Source organism: Rhineura floridana, chromosome 4, assembly GCF_030035675.1.
Source record: "Rhineura floridana isolate rRhiFlo1 chromosome 4, rRhiFlo1.hap2, whole genome shotgun sequence".
NCBI classification, from domain to species: Eukaryota; Metazoa; Chordata; class Lepidosauria; order Squamata; family Rhineuridae; genus Rhineura; species Rhineura floridana.
The window spans coordinates 119,650,082-119,676,954 of record NC_084483.1 but is presented as its reverse complement, the minus strand read 5'-3'; the positions used below and the strand labels follow the sequence as shown (position 1 = coordinate 119,676,954).

General features: G+C 41.2%; 1 protein-coding gene across 12 annotated transcripts in view; it reads right to left on the bottom strand.

Annotated features, from left to right (window-relative positions):
* TIAM2 (TIAM Rac1 associated GEF 2) overlaps positions 1-12,061 on the bottom strand; it is a 274,765-nt gene extending 262,704 nt beyond the window's left edge. For 6 of the 12 annotated variants that reach the window (XM_061624185.1, XM_061624196.1, XM_061624188.1 and 3 more), the window contains exon 1: positions 11,527-12,061. The gene's annotated coding sequence lies outside the window, so the exon portion shown is untranslated. The other 6 variants (XM_061624187.1, XM_061624191.1, XM_061624193.1 and 3 more) reach the window with 5 other exon arrangements.
* Between the last annotated feature and the right edge of the window lie 14,812 nt (positions 12,062-26,873).

The following is a 26,873-nucleotide window of genomic DNA, read 5'->3' as shown; positions in this document are numbered from 1 at the left end:
GTGAGCCGGCTGTTAAAGAAATAATGCAGGAGGAAAAGAAGGCCTTTGAGAAAGGTGAACTAGAGGCTGGAGAAGAACAGCTGTTAATGGATTTCTTCGCCCCTTGTGTGCCAGCTGTGGAAGAGAAAGTGCAGGAGGAAAGGTTGGAGGCGTGCGTGTGAGAGGAGCTGCCAGCACCTGGAGAAATGGCTGTGCAAGAAAAGGTGCAGGAGGAGAAGCCTAAGGTGGGAGTACAAGTCCAAGAGGAGCTCCCAGCGCCTGGAGAGATAGGTGAGATAAAATCCCCAAGTGACTTTGCCCCCTGGGTGTCCCATAATGGTCTTATAGGGTGGGATGCAGCTCCTATGATGGGTGCAGTCCCTGGGTAAATTCCAGCAGTGAGAGGCACCCAGCGCCCTGTGAGTTTGGACGGCAAGAGACACTGGGAGGGTTACCTGCCTGTTTGGGCCCATGTTTCACACTGGAGATTGTGAGGGAGAACAGAGAAGATTTCTTTCTGCCAACCTGGGTAGACTAGGCCAGCTAGTCCTGAAGAAGATTCCCCCAGATAAAGACTTGTGACAGAACTTTGATTTGGAGTTTGGGGCAGGAGATGAAGTGGACTGGCTTAAAGACTTTTCCTAGAGCAGAGAGTGGGAAGAAAATGGCTACATGATGAGGAAACAAATGATGAGGAAACAAATCTGTTCCTGGGGAGGAGTCCTAAGACCCTGCAGGCAGCAGCAGGGATCAACTTGGACTGGGAACTCCATGAAGCCCCAAGACAAAGGGCCATGTGGGCAACCGCATGGTTTGGGGATGGGGGTTGTGCATATGGGACTGTGTACTGATTTGCCATAGGAATTCTTCTGATGGTTTTAGTATTGTCTTTTGAAATGCTGTTGATTTGTGCTTTTTGCATGCTTGTGGGGATATGAGCCGTTTAATGATATTTTAGAAATTATGCTGATAGGTTTTTGAAATAAGGTTTTAATGTTTAAGATTTACTATTCTGTGTCTGTTGGATTGTGGGTATGTGTACAACTGTTTGGGGGAGCAAGGAAAAATGTGCATGTGGTTGAGGGCTACAGTGCTGCAGTGCCACAAGGCAGGACAAAGGAGCTCCAGTACTGAGGCTGTAATATTGCTTAAACGTGTCAGGAACTCAGTATCTTGGCCACTGCCAAGTTATGAGGACTGGGTAAGCTGTTTGGATACAGAACTGTGACTGGGGGCTCCAAGAAAGAAGAGGAAGCCTAAAGGGAGAACAGTTATTTACAACTTGCTGTAAAGGAATGGATTGTTTTTCTACTTGTGTGGAAATGAGACTGTAATATGACTATGCCTTTAATGATGTATATTTCAATGTCTTACTAACCTGTACCTGTTATTTCTTTGTAGGAAAAGCTGTATTCTGTAGTTTCTTTGCAGGTCTGGGACAAACCTTTTCAGGGAAGGGGGTAGTGTTGTGAGTTTGGGGGTTGGAATGGATGATCCCTGTGAGTCTCCTTCCAGCCTCTGATTTGGAATCCTGTGCCTTGGGGTGAGGGGCTGGCTCTGCTGGAGTTTCTTTTGTTCAGCTAATAGAGTGGCCAGTTTGCAAATGGGTCTTTCAAGTGCCCAGTAACTGGTGAATGGGCCAGGAAGATCCTTTTGTCATTTAAACTCTGCAGGAGAGCTCCCCCCCTTCCAGGCAGCTAGCAGAAGTTTGTGCTTTGAGTGTGTTTAGTGTGTCATGAAGAAAGGCTGGGAACTGGAGGCAGGCAGAGAGGCTATCCCTCTGCACCATGGCTTTAGGATACCTCCTGTAACACGGATAGAAAAGATGGATATTGGACTGCTGATGCCTTGAACCCCTCCATCCTAAGCTCAGGTTGGAATGTGTGTAAATAAACAAACCATATTTCATAAAGACACTGCAGTCTCCGCTGACCTTCTTCCCAAAGGAAACCAAACCCTGGGTGAGCGCAGGGACCCCTGAAATCTCACCACTCACAGATGGGGGAGGCGCGTAACAATACTATATGGCATAATGCAGGTTCTGTCCATATTCCAATGCCAACCACCCCAACCACCTTTCTGTTTTTAATTGAACTCTGTAATTCCAGAGCTACTATGTTGTTGTTTAAGAGAAACACGTATGTCTATAGATGCAAACCAACCAAATTAATTAGAAGAATATGTTTCCTTTCCTTGGCCACTCTCCCTCTTTCTGTAAAGTAGGAATTTCCTTTTGGGCAGACAATGCATGCATGCAAAGTTGTTATTGCTCTTGCTAACTACAAAGAATGTAGACTAACTTATATTTCCACAAGAGACTAAACAGGTCTAACTTCTTGATCAATAGCCTTTAAATGTTTCCTTTTAAAAAAATAGCATAACAGACCTAGAACTGTGTGTGCAGAAATATGAGAGGTAAAATTATTACAATGAAAGTGAATTTTCATATTTTTATGGGTCCTTACCCAGGTGGCACACTGTTAGTCCAGAAGTCTGACTGCTATTCATGTAGGTCTATGCCCTCTGAATCAACTGGGGTGATAATCAAAGGAGACATAAAAGGGCAGACCATCACAGTAGAGGATATTGGATAAAGCAGTGAGAAGAGTATGGACCCACTCAAACATAACTGGTCACATGGAGGCCACTGGTTCTGTGCAGTGGAACCCACATGTGGCAGGGGATTTGTAAAGACATACCTCACCTCCAGTCACCTAGGAAGTTTCCACTCCAGTTCACATACAGCTTCCTAGGAGATATTGTATGCGACTGTAATAATGCACAACATAATTGCTTGTAAATGTTACAAGGATATTTCTGGTGTCCTGCACATGGATACAGTAAACAGCAAGTGGCACCCCTCCCTCTTCAAGTCAAGGTGCATAGTATCCAAGGCAGAAATATTCCACAGGAGCCTCTTTACCTCCCTGGCCATAGCAACACAATCATGGTAAATCAAACAACTAACAGCTTGCTGCCCTTTGATGAGCTGCCTAAAGTGGTCACTTCGCCCTGCCAAATGGTAGGGGTGGCCCTGTGCAAACTGGCTCTGGATGAAACATCTTTGACATTCATGCTTATATAAATGTTTATTCATACTATGTCTCGATATGTATATGATTTCACACTATGGTTGTAAATTATTATTTACAAATGATTATTTCCTCTACATTTTAAGTGTACCCTTCTTCCTTGGGGTGGTCACAGTCCCCCTCTGTTGTTTTCACCCTGAGGTGAGGTTTAAAGCACATGACTACCCCCAAAGAATCCTGGGAAGTGTAGTTCCCCCTCATAGTAATAGTTCCCACCATCCTTAACAAACTAGTTCCCATGATTCTGTGGTGGGATTCATGTGCTTCAAATGTATGTTGAATGTGCTTTAAATGTATGGTGTGGATCTGCCCTAGTATGCTGCGCATTATTTAGTGAACTGAAAATAACAATTTTTAAAAAATACTTTTTAACAGTGCTGTAGCTCAGGGGTAGGGCACATGCTTTGCTTGCAAAGGTCCAAAATTCAATCTCTGGAAGAGACTATTGCCTGGAATCCTGGAGAGCCAATGCTAGCCCACGTCATCAGTACTGAGCTAGATGGTATCAAATGGCCTGAGTTGGTATAAGGCAGATTCCTTTGTGCCTAAAAGAGGAAAGAGACCCAAGGGCCACAGTGACTCCAAAATTTATTTATGCATTTTATTTACAACATTTATATACTGCCTTTATAAAGCAGTTTACAGAAGGAATTAAAACAACAAAATTATTGGCAAAAACAGTTAAAGGCAGATATTTAAAAACATTCAAAATAATAAAACCAACAATGAGTTGAAAATAGATAAAAAAACACAATAGCTTCTACATCCTGAGTAGGGTTGCCTAAACAAAAATGTTTTAGCAGGTGCCAAAATGAGTACAATGAAGCGCCTGCCTAATGTCAAAAGTGTAGGTACTGCCACGCTAAAGGACTGATTTCTTATAAGAGCAGAACAAGCTTTGAACATGGAGGCCTAGGTCTCTGCAGTGGCCAGGAGTGCTTTTGCCCAGCTAAGACTGGTGTGCCAGCTGCGCCCGTTCCTGGAGACGCCTGATTTGACTACAGTGATGCATGCCTTAGTTACATCCAGTTTAGATTACTGTAACGCGCTCTACGTGGGGCTGCCTTTGAAGACTGTTCGGAAACTTAAACTGGTACAAAGAGCTGCAGCCAGAGTGCTAACTGGAGCTGGTTACAGGGACCATACAACCCCCTAGTTGTGACAGCTCCACTGGCTGCCAGTTTGTTTCCGGTCACAATTCAAAGTGCTGGTTTTGACCTATAAAGCTCTATACGGCCTAGGTCCAGGCTATTTGTCAGACTGTATCTCCCCATATGAGCCTGCCCGGGCGTTGAGATCCTCAGGAGAGGCCCTTCTCTCAATCCCAACACCTTCACAAGCACAATTGGTGGGGACATGAGATAGGGCCTTCTCAGTGGCTGCCCCCAGGTTCTGGAACTCTCTTCCTAGGAAAGCACGAATGGCCCCTTCCTTGCTATCCTTCCATCGGCAGGCAAAGACTTTTTTATTCCAACAGGCTTTTGGACTAGAAGATGTTTAAGATAGGACCTCATAAGGTCTGTTGTATTGTTCTATGGTCCTATTCTTAATGTTTTAAATTGTCTTAGTATCTTAAGTGTATGTTTCATAGGTTTAATGTTACGAACAGTTTAATTCTATTTTAATTGTATATTTTTGTATGTTTTTTACCTATGTGCAGTTTTTATTTGTAAGCCGCCCTGAGTTCCAGTTTTGGAAAAAGGGCGGGGTAAAAATAAAGAGTAATAATAATAATAATAAAGTACTATATGGCACCCGCAATATGGAAAGCACACCTTGAACTTGGCCTGGTAGCAAATCAGCAACCAGTGAAGATTTCAAAGCAGAGGTATTATGTGCTGATAGGGTCTCACTCATGTCAGCAATCGTGCCACAGCATTCTGCACTAACTGCAACCCCTGGGTCAGGTTGTGCTGCATGGGGATTTCTGTGACCCTGGCTGACTGGATGCTAGGATTTTTTAGTTTTGGTTAAGAAACCTCACTGGTTGTGGGATGCTGAGTTTTCTGTCTTATAGTAATCTTATTGTGGCTGGTATGGTACTGAATTTAGGAAATCCTCACTGACTTTTCTTTTTCTATTGGCATTTCATTTACCTCTGACCTTACTCCCTTACATCCATAGAAGCAACAGCAGTGGTTCCATGCAGCTCTGGGCTCCTCCTGGGAGGAAGGGTGGGTCACAAATCAAATAATAAATAAATTAGTAAATAAAATTAAAATGTGCTCAGCCCAACCCCCTTAGACCTAATAATGATTCACCTTGTTATTTGCATGCTGGTTTGTTTCTTGCCCAATAGTAGTAAAAGACAATTCACATACTGGGAAGTGTGGCTTCAATTGCTGTTGTTCCCAATCTACTGCCTATGAAGGTAGACCAAACCACGTGTGTTTTCTCTCTGAAAATTATTACTCACTGGAATTGGGTTGGGTGTCAAAGTGAATGTATAGCAGTCCACAGAGTAGGCAGGAAAGAGTAGAGAATCTTCTTAACTCTTACTCATTTCTCAAACCTCTCCCTGCTGTGAAGGGTCAAGTGTGTAAAGAATTTTGGAGCAGCCACATTAAAAGGCAGGCAGGGGGTTGCCAACCCTGCTTGGATATGGATATCATTGAAGAGGATCCTTAGTCAAGCCTTACCAACAGCACATTCCTAACAATATCTACTCAGAAGTAAGTCCTGTTTAGTTCTATGGGGCTTAGTCCCTTAGTAAGTGTGTTTAGAATTGCAGCCTTCAGGGGCATCCATCTTTACTCCTGAGTGCTCCTATCTAACATCTCCACAACACTAAGCTCCTTTCTTCTTACAATGGCCTTGTGGTGACTGGACCTGAGGGCATTTAAACCCTTCTTGCCAGAAGCATGTAGGCTAGATTATATGTTCCTTACCCAGGCTGTCTAAGCAGGTGAGGAGGAATGATCCCATTAGCTGGACTTAGAAACACCCTCATTTAGCTTAGATTTCTATTTTAATTTCCCATCAGATATTTTTTTTTGTTTTGAGTGGTATGCTCCAAGCAACTGTGGTTGATGCTTAATGTGTCATGCTTAATGACATCACTAGGACCCACGCCTATGAAGTCACTAGGGCCCTCCCCTGAAATCTCAGGGTTTGGGATGCTTCTAATCTGGCAACCCTACTGTACATACTTGTTTTGTATGTTTCTAATAAACTAACAAAACGTATACTAGAGGCACTGTGTCACTTTTCCTTGGACAACACTAGGAAAACCAGCCCTTCTTATCCATTCCCTCAGTGAAAGCTTTTGTTCATGTGCTCATCATATCCACTCTTTAATTACCAAAAACTTCTCCTTTCTGGTCCTTTGTTGCTTTATGTCTGCCTCTTGCCTGTATTGGCAATGCTGCCACTCTAATCATTCAGACCATTTGACACTCCTCATCAAATCCTAACACTGGATTTCTACCAAACTGCCCTGCAGCCTTTAAAAGCTCCTTATGCTTACTTTCAAAGCCCATAGTGGCCTCTGGCCATACATTCTTGTCCTCCTTAGGTCATCCAACTCTACTAGTCTCAGCCACCCAAAAGGTTTCTGGCTCACTTAAATGACTTCCCCATTATGTCTTGTCTGGAAGGCACTCCCAGAAGATGCTTATGCCCTCTCTTCCTTCAAAGTCTACCTCAAAACAAACCTCTTCCATAACTTAGCTTGAATGAATGCATAACTATTTTTGGACTTTGGGATTTCAGATTTCAGAGTTTTCTTTTCTTTTACTTTATGTTTGTTACTGAAATGGTATGTGACATTATGTAATTTTTTGTGTATGTACTTTTTCTATAACTATGCAATAAAATGTTTGTCTCAGCCTTCATCTTCTATGAAAATAAAGCTTTTTAGGTACATTTAAACTGTAAGTTCCTGGAGCAGGGGGGCATCTTTCTGGCCCTTCCTATCCTACAAAGTGCAACATAAATTGATAGCACTAAGTAACTAATAATTTTTTAAAGCATAATACTGAAAGCAGCATTATCACATAGTCCAGGGCCACTGGATTATTCAGGTTTTGTATAATTATTTTCTAAATATAATTTCAGTTTCTCAGAAAGTAGCATGGACATGAGAACACATAAAAAAGAATGTTTACATTCCCAAGTAGTATTCCACAGTTCATAGTTAACTTTCCTCATGGGAGATACTTAAATCCATTCACTTTTACTTGTGATAAATTAAAAGTGTGGATTTTTATACATAATCTTCATTAGAAAGAGACAGTGGGAACAAAGACACTTTTAATCAATGCACTAAAAAAAAAGCCTATTTACAACTGGTAAGTAGTTAACAATTATTCTTGCTAACATGCCATTTGCAAACAACTTTCTAAAGAGAATATGCATTTCTATGGTTAAACAGTATGAAAGTTTTCAAAAACCAAAGGAAGGGGGCTATAAAATAGTAGTCTCAGTGCAAGAGATGATTTGCATCAAACCCACTTAACACCTACAGAATGTGTTTGATAATCATGTGTTTCTTTTAATTGCAATTCGCAGTAGCTTACTGTATTGTGTCTGCATCTTTATGCAGAAAACCAAGTGGCAAAAGCATCAGTATAAGCACTAATGAACACATTTATTTAGTTTCAACAGAGCTCTCACTAAAGCAAGAAATGCAACGTCCATGAAGTCCCTGCAGAAATTCATTATACTCTCCTACTATCAAGATTCTCATGTAGCAGCCACCAGTGGAAATCATATGCACACAACACAAGGCCACAAGTTTCATTGAAATATTTACTATTGCTAAATTCAAAATTTTCCTTGCACGCTGGTCTGGTTTTTAAAATATTTGTCTATTGCTATAGTATTTTTCTTTTAATTGTAGTCAAAGAGATCTTACAATAATCTCTCCGGCATGCTACTTTTTATACATCTGAATTCTGTGTTCTGATGAAGGTTTGTGACAGTAAGCACTCAGTATCTGTGCAACTTTATTTTTTAAAAAAAATCTGAGATTTTACGATGTCTTACAATAGATGGAAAACCACTTGGAACTTCCCCCCCCCCAAAGGTATAGTGGTATAGAAATGATTTGAATAAATAAAAGTCTATTCAAGTATAAAAGAATAACTTTTTATTTTAAAATCTGTTGATGTATAGAAGAAAAATAAATCTAAATTCAAGAAAAGTATTAAGAAAAGCAGATGCCTCTTATTTTAATAAGTAGGTTGCCTGCCACAGCAGCTGGGGGAAGGGAAACACTATCCATGAGATGGAGAAATTGGAGGTGGCATCCACATCTTATTTGTGAATAATAGTCTTATCATAAAACTCATATGCCTTAATCAGGTGCCTTAATCAAGTGTCACCAGGCAGCAAATACTTATTTGTTTTTATTTATTACTTGATTTATATCCCGCCCTTCCTCCCAGCAGGAGCCCAGGGAGGCAAACAAAAGCACAAAAAAACACTTTAAAACATCATAAAAACAGACATTAAAAAACATTAAAACAAAACAACTTTAAAAAAATTTTAAAAAAGCTTTGAAGACATTTTTTTAAAACGTTACAAACATATTGGGGTTTTCTAAAAAAAGGTTTAAAAGCATATTAAAAAGCCATTCCAACACAGAAGCAGAATGGGATAAGGTCTCAATTTAAAAGGCTTGTTGCAAGAGGAAGGTCTTCACTAGGCGCCAAAAAGATAACAGAGATGGTCTCTGTCTAATATTTAAGGGTAGGGAGTTCCACATACTTGGAGTTATGGGACCTTCAGCTCTGCAAAGGTTCTAGCTGCATAAAGGTTACTGCAAGATTCCACCTCTTCAGATAAAGGTCAATTTCCATTGAAAACTTCTTGAGTGTGAAGAGGTAACTTTAATAATCAGTGTGCAAAATCATCAATCCATCATTCTTCCCTTATTTCTCAGAGTTCTTTGTCACCAAAATTCTCTAGTTAGCATTTTGTTTCTAATCGTACTATATTTCAAAACAAAAAGAAATACAATTTTTAATGCTAACCCAACAACACTAAATTCCTCTAACCTACATTCCTATAGCAGAGCTAACATCTTTCAGTCTCCCATATTTCTAGTTTTAAGTGTTGGTTTTCTTGTATTGTCTTTTATGCAAAATTAATCTACTCTAACCCCAGTGCTCTGGGCTGTAATACATGTCGAGTGTGTAAATCAGAAAGAGACCAGAGACCATTTTCAAGAGAACTGAAAGTGGTTTGAGAGAGGCATCACTTCGGATGGTGTAAGCACTTTGTCCCACTGATGCTGCTAATCAAACAGGTTTTTAAATACAGAACTATGCTAAGCTAGTTTACCAAAGGCAAAAATGGGATAAGCATACACACCATGAGCAACAATCCCTTTACAGACTGTGAAAAAAAAGCTATTATCTGTCTCCAGCCTTTGTAAAAGAAAGTGAAGTTTTTCAACAAACAAACCAAAGATTTGGATACAATTTAGCTTAGCAGTTTGTCCCGTTTCTTTTCTCTTGCTCACTACACAGGGAAGCCATTAAACACTTCAATTAGAAAAAAAATACTTGTTATTATGAATTAATGTAAACCAGATACTTTCTAATCTGCATTTGTGTAGCTCAGCCAGGACCCCCCAGCAGAAAAGGTTCAGAAACATTTTCATAACAACTAACATGCTTATTTTTAGTATCTTCTTGGATACTTTCTGATGAAAGAGCTGCAGTGAAATTAACCAGACACACTGGTAGCCGTACCTTTCCCTGATGGGCATGAAGGAAAGCAACTTGAACACATGTACACAGAATTAGTTTGCAAGGAGAACTTGCCATTCAAACCATGTAACTTAAATTCTTAAATTCTTAAACTTAAATTCTCTGCCAAAAATATAAAACTGCAATAAATTTAAAAATGCAGAAAAACAAAAACAATCCAGGTATTTTGATGTATTTGTGATGTATTTAGTCATTGCTTTATTATTGTAATTTTATTGTTGTTTTTATGCTGTTCACCACCATATTTTGGCAGTATAGAATTTGTTTTGCAAATAAAAATAAATAAATATGCAAGAAAGCTGGCTGTTCTGAGGTGTGTAGCCAGAATAAATGGTTCACTAGCAACACATACATAAACTCATATTCCTTGCTGATTCATAAGTCGTGGTCGACTTGGAGGCACATAACAACAACAACCTCTAGTTATATGCTGGAAATCACTAACACAAATCAAAACTCATCCATTAGGAGAGGGATCCTCCCTTTTATAATCTTTAATCTCTTTAAAAGTGGGTAACTGAAACATGTCACATGATATTGAGGATGTGCAAAGGGGACCGTCACTTAAGAGGCTCCTATCCTGTTGGTCCAGTAACTCAGCAACAACTTAGACATGTTTTTTTCAAATGTGGCAGGGTTTACACCACACATTTCAGACAGCAGATTCTACCAACTCAACAAGCTACCATGTGAGTAAATTTGTGACAACAGCAACGCAGAAGCACATCCTCCTCCTTCATCCCCCCCCCAAAGCTTCAACTCCTTTCTCTGCCTGGTGGCTGCCCCCTCGCGCTCCTCGGGGTCTTGCAAGGAGTTGTCTTTGGTCAGTGGAACAGTCAGGGCAGGACTTTGGGACAGAAGACAGACCGGGGCTCCACTTACACTGAGCAGCAGGGCCCCATATGCAGCAGGCCTAGCTTGCCATCCTCGAGACGGTCAAGTGGGGCGGGTCCATCTTATTCCTTCTGCCTGGGACTTACTCTGAAAAAGTTGCGAGTCTCATTCTGATGTTATTGGTTGGCACTTTACTCTCAAGACAAGCATCATAAACCCTGGATATCCTCCCTCCCTCTTGTGTCCATGCCCTAACTCGCCAACCCTACAGTGGCTACAATCCGTAACACACGTAATGGGCAATAAATCCCGTTAAACATAGTGGGGTTTGGGTTACTTTTGAGGGTCGCAAAGCAAGTTCCAGAAGGAAGTATTCATCTTACATGTGAAGTGATCATCCTGAATCAGACACAGCACACACAGAGAGACAGAGAGCAGCACTGAGAATCCAGCCACAGTAAAGTCAACCTGTTGTCTTCAGCGGGTCTATCGAGTAAACAAGAGAGACCAAACATCTCTTTCTACAGCAGAACCTGCAAGATCTTCACGCACACCCAAATACGAGATCCAAGAGAAGGAAACGCTTTTAAAAACCACCAGGGGAAGAGAAGTGAAAGGTAAGCTTTGTATTAAATGGGGAGAGGGCGGCGGCGAGCTTTGCACCTCACCTTGAACCCACCCGAAAAAAGAAAAAAAGAGTGGCATGTTAAAGACTTTGGGTTGTAACCGATTAAGCAATACTCAGAGGAGACCCACTGAAATCAACTGACTTTGAAGTTCGTCCTGACTCACTTCAGTCTGTTGTTTTCAGCGGGTCTACTCTACTGCTTACTAATTCAAGCGAGAGCTCTAGTCCCCGAAAAGCTTCCGCCGCAGAAAAAGGTTGCTGTCCTGTCCCTACTTACCTCAGTGCGGCTTTCCTTCTGAATAGACTCGTACTGTTCGTGCTACAGAACTGTCGTTATGGTTGCTGTTAACATAGGCTCAACAGGACTTAATCCCCTTCAGCAATTCGCTGCTTTACCTCGAGAGCTCGCCCTAGCTCCCCAGGAGGAGAAGCCACTGTCTCCGCCCTGAGGGCTCCACGCACTATCTCCCCCAGCGGGCTGGTACAATCCCACACAAACCAAGCCCCGCCTCGCTATTCTCAGTCTGCTGGCAGCTGCCGCTGCGCGCGGCTCGTCGCGCGCGGCCAACTCGCGCCAAGACCAAGAAGAAAAGGGGGGGGAGGGAAGTCGCTCGTGCCTTGGAGTTTGTTCGGAAACTGGTCGTCTACCGCAGCGACGGCGGCGGCTGTATCTGCTCTGACTCCTACTGGACTCTGCTCCCTTGTCGGCTCCGAGGCAGGGGTGTGACAACAGCAACGCAGAAGCACATCCTCCTCCTTCCCCCCCCCCGAAAGCTTCAACTCCTTTCTCTGCCTGGCGGCTGCCCCCTCCCACTCCTCGGGGTCTTGCAAGGAGTTGTCTTTGGTCAGTGGAACAGTCAGGGCAGGACTTTGGGACAGAAGACAGACCGGGGCTCCACTTACACTGAGCAGCAGGGCCCCATATGCAGCAGGCCTAGCTTGCCATCCTCGAGACGGTCAAGTGGGGCGGGTCCATCTTATTCCTTCTGCCTGGGACTTACTCTGAAAAAGTTGCGAGTCTCATTCTGATGTTATTGGTTGGCACTTTACTCTCAAGACAATTAGGGCTGACCTATTACTGCCTGAAGTACCGGCAGGGAGCCACCTTATACGTAGTCAGACCAATGGTCTATCTACTTCAGTATGACTGGCAGCGGCTGTCTAGGATTTCATGGAGGGGACGTTCCAAGCCCTACCAGGAGATGCCAGGGGTTGAACCCGGCACCTCCTGTATGCAAGGCAGATGCTCTACCATTGAGCTACAGCCTCTTCTCAAAGGACAAGATGGCACCCCCACCTTCATTCTGTCTTCATGCTAGTTATGGGGATGCAGGACAGGCTATGTGGCACATGGAGCTCTGTCCGCCAGCAGAAGAGTACAGCCAGGGGGCTTGGGAAGAGCAGCCAGGGGGCTGATGCCATTCCCCCCCCCAGCATTTGCCACCTGAAACAGTTGCCTCCCTCTGTCTAATGATAGGGTAGGCCCTGGTCCAGAGTTTAAAATTATGACTCCCCCCGCCATGTGTCTCCTTTCAAGCAGTATTAAGCCCACTCCCACACACTGACCTATAGAGGTACATAGGGACTTCTACCACTACCACCAATCTGTCATTTGACAGCTTCAATTGTTGTTCTGTGCCTTCAAGTCGATTACGACTTATGGCGACCCTATGAATCAGTGACCTCCAAGACCACCCTGTTCAGATCTCGTAAGTTCAGGTCTGTGGTTTCCTTTATGGAATCAATTCATCTCTTGTTTGGTTTTCCTCTTTTTCTACTCCCTTCTGTTTTTCCCCGCATTGTTGTCTTTTCTAGTGAATCATGTCTTCTCATGAGGTGTCCAAAGTATGATAACCTCAGTTTCATCATTTTAGCTTCTAATGATAGTTCTGGTTTAATTTGTTCTAACACCCAATTATTTTGTCTTTTTTGCAGTCTGTGGTATCTGCAAAGCTCTCGTCCAACACCACATTTCAAATGAGTTTATTTTCTCTTATCTGCTTTTTTCTCTGTCCACTTTCACATCCATACATACAGATCAGGAATACCATGGTCTGAATGATCCTGACTTTAGAGTTCAGTGAAACATCTTTGCATTTGAGGACCTTTTCTAGTTCTCTCATAGCTGCCTTCCTCAGTCCTAGCTGCCTTCTGATTTCTTGACTATTGTCTCCATTTTGGTTAATGACTGTGCCGAAATCCTTGACAAGTTCAATGTCCTCATTGTCAACTTTAAAGTTGCATAACTCTTCTGTTGTCATTACTTTAGTCTTCTTGATGTTCAGCTGTAGTCCTGCTTTTGTGTAGAAATTCAACAGGTATAGCCATTCCAATTGGATATGTGATGATGGGGAAAGCTTCACCTGTTGTTTCTGATGCAGTATTTAAGAGTTGTGCAACCACGTTCTGAAGTTGTCTCATGGGCGTAAATATACAGCAAACCTAGTTATGTCAAACTGGATTGCTCTCTTACCTAACCTAGAGATGATCAAATGAGGAGGATCCAAATTACTCCTCATTAATGGGACTGTACTCTGAAAAGTTGTGTGCCTTGATTCTTATGTAACACTTTTCATATGCTTGCCAGCCCCTATTGGATATTTTCAAAAGCCACACATTATTTTAGAATTGACTGTCTCTTACTTTCCAGCCTTGCCTTGGTAAAGTATTGACGGCTCTTATATCTCAACTACTACACCATAATATCATCAGACAGTTTGCTCATGAGCACACATAGTTGTGCACTGATGCTGTTTACTATTCTTATACATCCTTTTTCCCATTTTCTTTTCTTCACAGAAGGGCTGTAGCTCAGGGCTTGGAAAGACTCCCATGTCTTTCTGATGTATCTGTGTGGTAGCATTGGCTAATAATGCGAATAGCACTTCTAAATTTCCTTCATATTTAAATCTTGTGTAAAAGTCCATTGCTTTCAAAAGATTTCAAATAAAAATTTTGAAATTTCATTCTACCTTAAAATAGAGGGCACTGAGAGGGTGGGTCACTGTTTGCATGGACAATGTCATACTGAATAAAATAGCCATTCTCTAAGAATGGTATAAGTAAACCTATTAATCCTATGTAACTCTTTTTTGTAACTTCATAAAGTATTGTACCCTCATCACTGTCATTAGAATTTATTTTAGATGTTTGACAGGATAATCTAATAATTAAATGCAGTTTTAAGTGTCTTTTTATGTACCTTTTGGGGTGATGTTGTGTTCCTGAATAAATCTTATCTTTGTTTTCTGTTGCTATGTTCAAAGCTCTGGCCAATCCATAAAGCCTTGATCAATTTTTTTTATAGTGTAGAAAAGGAATAAATAATAGTTTGTAAAGCTAACTCATTAACAAAGGTAAGCATAGATATATCAGCAGACTCCTGTTTGTGGAGCCTAAGAACTTTTAACTGTCCAAATATAAAGACATCAGAGCTAACTAGCATGGACCCCAGAATGAAATCTAGCTAGCATCGTTTCATTTGCCATAAACTAAAGAGTCTCCTCATAGTAGTTTTTATTAGATATATAGATGGATGAGGTCATTTAGAATAGTCTCTGGATCTTGACATTCCTAACCCTGCTCTGCCAAAAAAAAAGAAAAATCACTCCTGAATATTTTTATTTAGTAACAAACAGCATAAGCAAAGGAACAGACATTTCAGATATCTCTGTGGGGAATTTTTCACTTTATATCTACTTGTAGTACAAGTGCGCTGTAACCAGAGAAAGCCATTCACATTCATCTCTGTCAAAGCATCTCATTGCATTCTGGCAATGCTGACCCAGTGAAGTCTTGGCTTATTACATGCAACATGGGCATAATTCAGAACAGCATACCCCACTTAAAGTATGTGTGCATGCTGACTGCTCTGCTTGTGTCAAGAACTCCTGACACTCCACCCCATCACCCAAAGGATCAAAACAGGGAGCCCACACACATATTTACATGAAGAAAATCCTACTTGCACCATTTCTCTGTTGTAGGTAGTTAGGATTGTGAGAGCTAAGAGTGGTCAGAAATCAGGCTGTGAGCCAGAGTGTAAGTTCCTGGCATTAGTGCGCTGTACCATATTGCAGGGAGGAATTGTGTGGGTATGTCTGACTACAGAGTCTTCTGTCCTGTGTGTGAGCCTATAAGGGCTTTTATCCATCAGCAGATCCTGACTAGGAGAAAAGGGGCTTCTCCTTAACAATCTATCATGCACTTTCTGAGGAACATCTTCCAATACTTCTGATATAGTAGATACATCCTTACTTAACCTAGAGAAGTAATATGACTATAGGAAATAGGCAAGAGGTGATTTCACTATCCTGCATGGCAAGCTCTTTCACTGTCCCCTATCCCCCTACGGGACACAACAAATATGCCTTGACCTCTGATAGTATGTGGGGAGGCACTCTGATCCTAAGTCTTCAACCTATTGGGAACAAACCTTTTCAGTTCAATCCTATATATTACTCATAATGTCGCATAAAGTGATGATGGGAGCAAACAATGCACATAAAGCAAAGTAGATATCAGTCCCCTACAAAGTACAATGAGCATGAGGACCTCAGATTCAGCAGGGCTAGCTTACCACATTTTAAAGTAAGTGAAGTTATACACATTGCCACCTAAAAAGCCACCCTTGGTAGGACCATAAAGACCAGGGTCTAAAATTACTTAAATGCATCATTACTTGCTGCATCATAAACTGCAAAACTGCCCTAAGGGCTCTTTCACACATTTACGCGTGTGTGTGTGTCAAGGGGAGGGGAGGGCACAAACATGTCATCATTAATATAGTGCATGTCTATCTTTTCTTTGTTTAAATGTATTTGAGTTGAACATCCATGGCCAATTGCAGCTTCCTTCCCAAAATGTGTATGCATGAGAAATGGAATTTTCCCAGAACATAGAACACATGTTTTACCTACATACAGTCACATGCATCCACAACGGTAAAATGGCATGTGTGAAACTCATCTACTCTATTATAACAGTTCATGCAGCTAACCAGGAAACCAAGGGGTTGGGAAAACAATGAAGAACACTTGTTATTTGGATAAAGCCTGCCCAGCTTGTGACACAAGGCTTGCTTGCTTGCTTGCTTATTACATTTTTGGAATGTTCAATGTTTCACTGTCATGAGCACACACACAATATTTGGAGGACAACTTTACACTGAAAGCTGGTTGTGAGAACAGAATTAAGGGAGAAAGGCACTGTTTCCCATGTTGATCTCATTTCTCTGTGAGACCCAAACTTGAATCAAGCTTTGCCCATGTGTTTCAGAACTCCCTGTGAGTATAGTCCATGATGATGGTAGCTACATTAACATCAGCTGAGGTAAATTGATAAGAATAGTGGCAAAGTTGCAGGGAGCTAATTTGAGTGATGAAGGGTGACATACTCCTTAGGTTAGAAAAGAGAAATGTCTGGAAATATCTAAATACGTGTTCTGTTTTGCGTGCTGAACTTGTGGCAACACAGAAAGCCTAGTGCTGGATTAAATTAATGTGTCTTTCCTCCCTCTATGACATAGTCCCAAATGTATGTTTTGATTATTCCACTACACCACTCTCGCCACTGTGTTGTGTTGGGGGTAAGCCTGTCTCTCCATTGGAATATCTTGGTCTTCAACATAACCACTAAGTGATCTTATTTCAGTTGAGCTTTTATATTAAAAAAAGGTTTCTGGCTGTCAGTCTGGGCAGGAGGCCTCATCTCTTCTTTCACTGTGTTGTGTGCATTTTAGCTTACCACTAAACTAGTGTTTTCACATTCTCTGAAAATTATAATTTATACTAACAAGACAACAAAATATTTTTCTCTCTTTTTTCACATTATAATCACACCAGATGCATGAATGTAGTCATTACATAGTTAATCACTTGAGCCCTATTCAGGAATTTGCCTGAACATGACAGGGCCTAGAAGGGGTGGGGAAGGATGTGTATGCAGAATTCCCAATTGTGGGGGAACTTCTAAGCATGTAGAGACCCCTTCAGACCTTTGGGTTGAGTGCACAAAGGTCTGATGGGTTGAGTGCACAAAGGTCTAAAGAGAAGCTCATGCATGCACAGACTTCATGGCAGGGAGTGTGTGTGCACTCTCCATTTTAAGCCATGCGGGAACTTCCAGACTGTTGCTATTTTGGGGTGGGATTCAGTCACAGTCACACTGCCTAATTCAGGTTCTGCAAGTATAGTTCATTGGGAGGTCTTGCACAACAAACCCACTTCTCCAAAAGATCTGACTTATTGCCACAAACAAAGTGATGGGAAAATACACTGGGAAGTGTGGGATAACACTTGCTTTAATACAACATCAGTCAACCTCGTGCAAACAAATCAGGGTGAATACTCAACAAACAGGTCGTCTGGATGAACCCTATGTGTCAAACACCAGAATAGGGCTTAAGTGGGACTGGATTTAGCTGGATGGAGCCAGGAGTTTCCTGTAACTCTTCTGTTCTTACTGAGGAGAGACAATAAAGACTTCTCTAGCTTCCTGATGATTGTGTCCTTTATGTCTTTTTACATGGTGTCAGAAGTTAGGTTTTAAACTCACATGAAAAATATTCTTTATTAAAAAAACAAAGAAAATGGCATGGTTTCCTCCCATTCATCCATTTTAATAATCCTTCAGCATTGTCTGAATGTAAAGAAATATTTAGTTGTAACAAAGTAAGCTCATTGCATTATGCTATAGGGGAATCCTCCAGTAGTGTTGGTATGTCCTTTAGCTTTGCTGAAGAAGGCTGTAAGCACAACTTACAAGGATATTCTAGTTGTTTCATCCCTAAAAGAAATGTGGTTTATGAGAGGATCCACTTCTTTCAAGGTGCACAGAAGCCTGGCAAAACCGCTAAGTTATTTGTTAGGGCCTTGTGTGCACAGGCTGAATAGTGTGAATTTAGCAGCAGCAGCAGCAACTTTAGAGATATATTGGTGCTTATAAAGCACCTTTTACAAAGCCCTACAGATGAAAAGACAATCTGAGTTAATCAAAGTCCAGAACAGGAAGAAAATATACTCGGGAATAGTGTGGAAAAGCTAACATCTACTCCACAGAACACTAGAAGCAGTTGCAGCAGCCCTTTGGAAAATCTGACATTTCCTCTTCACCTTTCCTCATTGTCTATAACACTACCAAACACTATTCCAGACCTGCACCTGTGAACTACCAACCCTAACATAGCTATGTATTGTGGCCTGTCAGAGACTTGACAGTAGCTGCTTACAGCAGACAGCAAAAACAAGATATTTGTCAATATGTCCTGGGTAGGAGGGGATATTATATATAACTTAAGTTGCGGAAGCCTGAACTTACTAAATGCATAGAAATATTTGTGACAATGTGACTTTGTGACAAAGTGACACTTCCATTTACAAAACACTAATTCCAAAATAATGCCTCAGAAGATATTGAGCTTTCTTGGAGCATGTCAGAAGTAAAGATCTGGTCTGTTCAGAATGATCCAACTATCTTCAGCAATAGCTTAGAAGGCTGAAAATGTAAAATCTAGGAAAACTGAAATCTGTATAGATTAATGAACCTCATGGGGTGTGAGATGTAGTTATAGAAAGAGATGTGGCTAAACCTAATTTATCTTTTGCAAATACTATCATGTATAATGTAGCTGATCAATTATCTTCTATCAGCTTTGCATATTTGCTTGTTTGTATTTGACCTTTCCCACACTTCATGTGGTAACCAACAATAATATAAAATAATAAAATTTGTGACATGTCTGGGTTAGAGAGCAAGACTTTCCATCAATGTACATGATTGTTATTTCCAAAACCAAAATTCTGGTTCTGTGAGATGCCACTATAGCTATATTCATGAATTGTTCAGTTCACATTGCATAGAATTAATAGGGGCACCTAGGGCTACCATTTCTTTCATGCTCTGGATCCTGTGTCTAACATATCGTGACAGACAGAATTTCAGTAGCTGAATATTTTCCTGGCATGGAAATACAGGAAAGCCTCACCTGCAGAAATATGCAAATACTAAAGGCACTACAGCTCTTTCATGTACAACCATACTACCCTGAACATGCCCGATCTCAACTGTTCTTGGAAGCCATGCAGGGTCAGGCCTGGTTAGTACTTGGATGGGAGACTGCCTGGGAATACCAGGTGCCACAGGCTTAGAGGAAGGCAACGGTAAACTACCTCTGAATACCTCTTACCATAAAAACCCTATGAATATATCCAAAAGATTCATAGGGTTGCCATAAGTCATAATCGACTTGAAGGCATGTAACAACAAGCGTTCTTTCACATAAAATGTGAGTACCCACAATGTGTCCTATAATGTCACATATTTTTTCATCGTGTATAGAGTGTGATCATACAAAGTAGCCCTCTCCAACCATGTGATCACAAAACCTAGCAATGGGCTGTACTAAATGTCTACTTTCACAAGAGACAATGAGCTGCAAGTTAACTGACATGGGTTTATAAAGAAGCTTCATAGAATAGATACTTGTGTCCAGATGGTTTATAACTTAGACAGTATGTGTCACAAATAATTGTTCTGTAGCAAAACCATAGTTAATTTTTTAAAATGTGATTCCTTCCAGGCAACCACATGGAATTAATATTCTGTGTTAGTTTAACATTGTCAATAGCTGTTTCATTAGTATAGTTCTGAGCTGGGAATTGACCCCAAGAAGGTCTGAAGGGATTAAGTAGAGAAACTAGTCCAAATGAGAATAGCTGTGTACACATCCTCCCTGAATTTAGCTCAGATTATGAGGATTAATCCAGATTAATGACTTCATGAAGTGAGAACAAACTTGAGCTATCACTAGCCCTCAATAAAACCTTTAAAACTAAGAGTGGAACTTCCCATCTACATGTCTGTCTCTCTCATGACACTCTATGCAGGAGTTTACAGCACACAAGGGGGGCTTTTTGCCCATGGCTGAGGAGAAAAACAGCCATGATGGATCACTTGCAGCAGAGAGTTGGCTACCAGAAGGGCTAACCCTTCCTCCTCCCATACAAATGCCCCCTCCACCCACATTTCACATCACCTCGGCATTTACAAAATTAACATGCTCTGAGGAGGCAATTTAAGGTCAAATTAAGTGCTCAAATTATTGGGGAGGGAGGTAAGGGGGCCCTTAATGAAATCCACAAGCTCCCAGCCCTTCACTGCCCCCACTGTTAGCCAAATCATGCCTGTAGTTTTCTAATGACACTAGCTTAAAAGGGGACATTACAAAAGGTAGAGGGTGGGCCCCGTCTTTGCCATGGAATCTAGTTACCAATGAAACCCCTGGGGCTCCTCCACGTCCTCCTCATCTCCTAAAAAGACTCCTGAGACAGCACCTCAGTTACAATAACAAAACCTCTCTGCAACTGCAAGCCACGATGCACTAACAGTTGGTTCTTTGTTTTAGATTTCCCATTTATTCAATTTATGGTGTGTTACTAAAAAAAAGCAATAAAAGTGCTGCAGATTTATATGTCATCATTGCTCAGTTTCTTCCATGCTCTTGTGCTCTCTAGGATTTCAGGGAAAGCAAGCAAACACCTCAATCCTCGAAGCACTGGATTGGCACTTGGTCCATTGAGATGAAGGAAGCATACATTGTCAGAGCAGTTTGATGAGCAAGCCTCATTCTCCCACTGGGTCATAGCCTTACCATCTGTACACCAGGAGGGGAGATTTATTGTCACGCATTCAAAGGGAGGAAATGTGAGTGTTCAGATCTTGCACAATAAGTTCAGTTTAGCAATGACAGTTCTTCAAATGGGTTTAAAGCATTAATAGTCTTCATGAAACCTGGAGGTGAAAAAGTTCAAATGTACGTCTATACGCTCTCGGCATTCTTGAGATGGAAAAGTGATATAATTTTTTTGCAAATAAATAAAGATGTTGCTATGACAAAGGAAGTGGGTGGTTGAGGTCTCAAGGTCATTTTTATCTGTAGATTCCAACAGTCCTGATAATAGATAATAATGTTGTGTATGTACTGCAGCGACGGAACACAGTGTGGTTTTACATGATAAGATCCAGAGGAGCCTCTCAGAGTCTATTTAATTAAACAAGGTCTTTATTAAGAATGCTTAGCATTTATATAGCACTTTAGGGTGTTCAAGAACTTTACATTATCATATGTCTCAATATAAACCTTGCAAGAATGCTACAGAGTGGATCAATATTAATATCCTCAAACTATAACTGGCAAGTTCAGGATAGAGGATGGTATTCACATTACTCTGGCATCACAGGAACAGCTACACCGACATTTCTTCCTATATTGCTAGGATAGCATGAGAAGCCCCAGGCCACATGAGAGCATCTCACACTCTGGCTCCTCCTTATCACAGCAGCATAAACCCTATGGAAATAATATGAGCAACAGCCATAGTATGGGCTCCTACCACAACTCCCAGGGCTTCTCACAATTTGTTTTATTTATTTAAAAGATTTTTCTTCAGCCTCTCCATTAAAAGATTTACAAGCTGCCATACTCCAGTAGACCAGGAAAGAGTGTCACTGCCATGGTACCAGAGTAATGAGCTGAAGGCTGCAATCTTGTACCCATTTACAATGGAGTAAGCTCCATTGAACTCAGCAGGACAGACTCCTGAATACACGTGATAGTATTGGCCTGTAAGAGTGTCCCGCCTAAAATTACCCATGCGACTCATGGATAAAGCTAGCAGGGATTTGGAATCTCAACACATCCCAGTCTGTTAGCCACTTTGCTAGACCCCAGGCAAATACTTAGGGTGGCACTCACATTAAACAAACAAGTTGACATTTGCAGTAGAGTGGGGGTGGGGGGGTGAATATAACTGCTCTAGCTTGAGCATAAAACCTTTTCAGCTGAAGATCATGTAGACTAACAGACTGTCCACATCAACTAGTTGTGACATGGAACACACACTGATTGCCTCCCCAAAATTATTTTTATTTTTTATTTTTTATTAAATGCAGCCACTAGCAGGGGTGTTGCTCTCCAAGGAGGAGAGGAAGAGCAGGTGTTTGTCCTTTTCTCTGAATACCATTTCCCTAGACAAAATTGCTCTCCCCAACTGCTTTTCCACCCATAGGGGAAAAAATACTGGGTCTATGTATCTTTTCCCTTGAAGGGAGAAAAGCAGCTTCCTCTACAGTTGTTCTAATCAAAGTTCTGAACAGTAAAAACAAATATCATCTAGAGATGCACCAGGGCTGTCACGTCTAGTTTGGCTGTTGATGATTGTTAGCATCCCTGTAAAACCATCCCCCTCTTGGATGCACACCTTAACATGGTGAGGGGGTTGAGAGTGTTGAAGAAGCTAAGAGCAATGCCGTCAGGAGTCTAGACCAAGAGGCTAGACTCCTAGCAGGGGCACCCAAGGCAGAATGGTCAAAGCGGAGACACAAGACTAAGATGCATCCAAACTCAGAGGAAGGCAATGGTAAACCACCTCTGAATATCTCTTACCACGAAAACCCTATGAACAGAGTATCCAAAATGCAACACGAGATAGTGCTGGAAGATGAGACCCCCAGGTCAGAAGGCACTCACCGAGCTATAGGGGAAGAACAAAGGATAAGTATGAGTAGTGCTGTGACTAATGATGCAGCTGGGTCAAGGCCGAAAGGAAGCCCAGAGGCTGATGCGTACAGATGCGAAAGTAGAGTCCGGAGTTGTACAATGCACACAACAGGAACATGGAATGCGAGAAGCATGAACCAGGGAAAGTTAGACATTGTCAAGCAAGAAATGGAACACATCAACATTACAATACTTGGTGTGAGCAAACTAAAATGGATGGGAATGGGACATTTTCAATCAGGCAACTACAAAATATTTTATGCAGGAAATGAGAAATTAAGAAGGAATGGGGTTGCTTTAATAGTGAGAAGTGATGTAGCAAGAGCAATTAGAAGCTACAACACAAGGTCTGAGCGAGTTATATCAATGAGATTAAATGGGAAACCTACAACATAACCATCATTCAAGTCTATGCTCTGACAGCAAATGCAGAAGAAGAGGAATTGGAAACATTTTATGCAGAAGTACAGGAAGAAATTACCATGGACCGTGAAAAAGACAAATAATTGGGTGTTGGAACAAATTAAACCAGAACTATCACTAGAAGCTAAAATGATTAAACCGAGGTTATCATACTTTGGACACATAATGAGAAGACATGATTCATTAGAAAAGATAATAATGCTGGGAAAAACAGAAGGGAGTAGAAAAAGAGGAAGTCCAAACAAGAGATGGATTGATTCCATAAAGGAAGCCACAGACCTGAACTTACAAGATCTGAACAGGGTGGTTCATGACAGATGCTCTTGGAGGTCACTGATTCATAAGGTCGCCATAAGTCGTAGTTGACTTGGAGGCACATAACAACAAAAACCATTACATAAGCAAAGTTAGTTGTCACAAAACAGAAAATGAACATGAGATATGCACAAGCAAAATACACTGAGGACATTTATAAACTACTTTGGGTCAAATTCCACTTAATAAGTTGTATAGATTTGTAAACCATGATTTAGAAACCACATCCTGAACTAGAACAGCTGAGAGTACAACAAAACTGAGGCAGTCTCAAAAGAGGAAGATGTTCCAGAGAAAGTTCTGATACTTTTCATAGATCATCTCATCCCATACATCCCTGCTTAAATAGCAGGAGGACCCCAGTTTAATAGTGAAATGCAACATGAAGGGAGCAAAACATTAAGGATTTGGAGGCGGGATGGAGACAAAGTGGCTGGAGATCTAGAATTTTGATGACTACAGCATAGCAATACCTTGATTAGGACCAACCAAAAATTAGGAACAGTCACTAAATTAGTGGGCAAGATTTTGAATTCTCAACAACTCTTCATCAGGCTGGATGTTAAGCAAAGCCACTTTATTTATGTGGAGGGGGAGAGATGGAGAAGCTGATGGTGCTGAACCCATAAAGTATGCATTTAGTCAGAAACTTAATATGGAGTATAGGTTGCGATAACAGGTGTAGGCTGCAATCCTATAGACACATACTTGGGAATAAGGTCCATGCTCACATGAATAGGATTGTATAGCATATCGGCTTAGGCTATACCACAGAGGAGGGAAACCTCAGGCCCAGGGGCCAAACACATCCTTCAGGCCTCTCTAGCTGATCCTTGAAACTCTCCCAAGGCCATGCTTCCTCCCTAGGCCACGCACCCTTTCCCCAGGCTATACCTCTGCTCTGTTCTGCACCTTCCTTGAGTGTTTTTGCCTGGCTGGAATGTATCCTTAGACAGTGATAATGCTTCTTGCTTGCTTGGATAGGGATGGAGTGGGATGTGTGTGTGTGTATAGAAACCTCTTGAATTTTTAATGGCTGAATTGGAGCCTATTGTACAAAAGTAAGAGTCCCATCTGTTACTCCATCAATTTTTTGCTTCTGGCCCCACCCACCATTGGCATGTGGCCTTCAGAAGGCTGCCCACAAAGGAATGCACCTTTTGGACTGAAACAAGTTTCCTACACCAGCTCTACTAGACGCTATGCAAGTTCCAGGTTCTGTCTTAGACTACTGAGACAGAGAAATAAGTAACGGCCCATACTTGCCCAAAGCCACAATAGCTTTCTGAGGTGTCGGCAGTCCCTTCTTTTGCATTTTACCCTAAACAGGTTGGGCAGTCTGCTTCTATTAATCCCAGGCAATAACTCCACCCCCTTTCATCCTTACTATGAAACACAGTATAGTTATTTCAGTCTCCAACCCAGGATAGGGATGACCTAACTCTCATCTTGCATGATCACCTATTTTTATTTATTTTTTGACTAAAGCCCCTGTCATTCAGCAGTGGATTTTAGATACACAAAACTTTTATTTATAAATATTTCTAGCCCACCCTTCTATCCTACAATAGGGCACTCAGGGCGGCTACAATAAAATAGCACACATATATAATAAAATACACAATAAAAACACAAACATTACAGTAAATTAAAATGCATAAAATACTATTAAAATACATAAAATGCATTATGTATACACACATATAAAATGCAGTATGCATACACATACACACACATACAAACATACATACATGTATATATGTGCATACACATATAAAAGAGTGAGAATAAAAGAACTTAAAAGATAAAAAACTTCAAACAGTGTCAAGCTGACCCATCAGTCCCAACCAAAGGCTCTCCGGAACAAAATAGTTTTTACAAGTTTCCGGAAGACCATTAGGGAGGGAGCAAAGTGGGCTTCTTGGGGCAGGGAATTGCAAAGTCTGGGAGCCACAATTGAAAAGACTCTCTCCCGCGTGCCTGTCAATCTAACGTCTTTCATTCCAGGTACGCAGAGGAGACCAGAGGCAGATGATCTTAAATCATGAATCTACAAAGCATACTTAGGCTCTCAAAAACAGTTATATCATAAGCATTTTGGTTGCTTGTTGCTTGATTCTCTATGACACTACTGCTAAATTCTTGTTTTGTTTGTTTTATTGTTGATTATTTTAATATTAAAATATTGTTTAATATGCTGTTTTTATTTTTGTTAACTGCTTTATCGACCCTTTTTATGGCTGAAGATGAGGGATATAAATAACACACAATCCTGGATATGCACTCTTGGTTAAGAAAGTCAGCAGTATCTTGCTGGATCTGAACAAGAATCCCAGCAACTAGTGAAAACTATGTGGTCCCCCAGAAATTAGCCAATATTCTTCATAGGATATCATGCAAGGAGCTGGAACAGGGATGTCTCCCTTTTGTTCTTTCTGCTACACTTACATTAAATTTCAGCACTGCAGCATAGCCATGGGGCAAGTCCCAGCATGAAAATGACATGATGACTTGCTCTGGTACCATTTTTTTGTTTGCTGTTCTTAAATTTGCAGTTGCACCCACAACTGAATGTGGAGAACACCCACTTTGTTCCAAATGTAATGATAGTAAGACCAGACTGTTCCACAAGTGGGTGCATAGTTGTGAAGAATACCAGTAAACAATTGAAACATTGGACAGCATCCATTTTGAGATCAGCTGGACTGTTTGTTTCACATTTCAACCTCTTGCCATTCCTTTCTAATATTTTCAGCAATAGATATTATGGTAAAAAGCTATTGCGGCCAATATCCTTACTTTGTTTTGAGTTTGTGCCCCCCTGCCCCATGGCAATAAGCTTTACTGTGCCACTGAAGTATACTATTTAGCACGTGGTGTTAACAACTCTCATCATTTCTGCTGGACTGATCACATCCACACCATACATTTAAAGCACTTTTATAATCTTCAGTCATGGCTTCCTCCAAAGAATCCTGAGAATGGTAGTCTGTTAAGGGCTAGGAACTGTAGCTCTGTGAGGAGTCTGCTGACAATGCTCAGCACCCTTAACAAACTAGAGTTCCCAGGATGGTGTGTGTGTGTGAGAGAGAGAGAGAGAGAGAGAGACAGAGACAGACAGACAGACAGACAGACAGACAGAGACAGAGAGACAGAGAGAGATTAACAAAACAGAGATTTTATTTATGTGGGAAAACTTGTCATCTTCTGCCTTTGTCAGGTTTGTTTTGCCACAAAAATAACATCTCTGTTTTGTTCATGACAGTTATATTTTAATGATTTACCAAATCCTGAAAAGGATCCAAAACAAGCTTGTTTGTAGTTCTGTT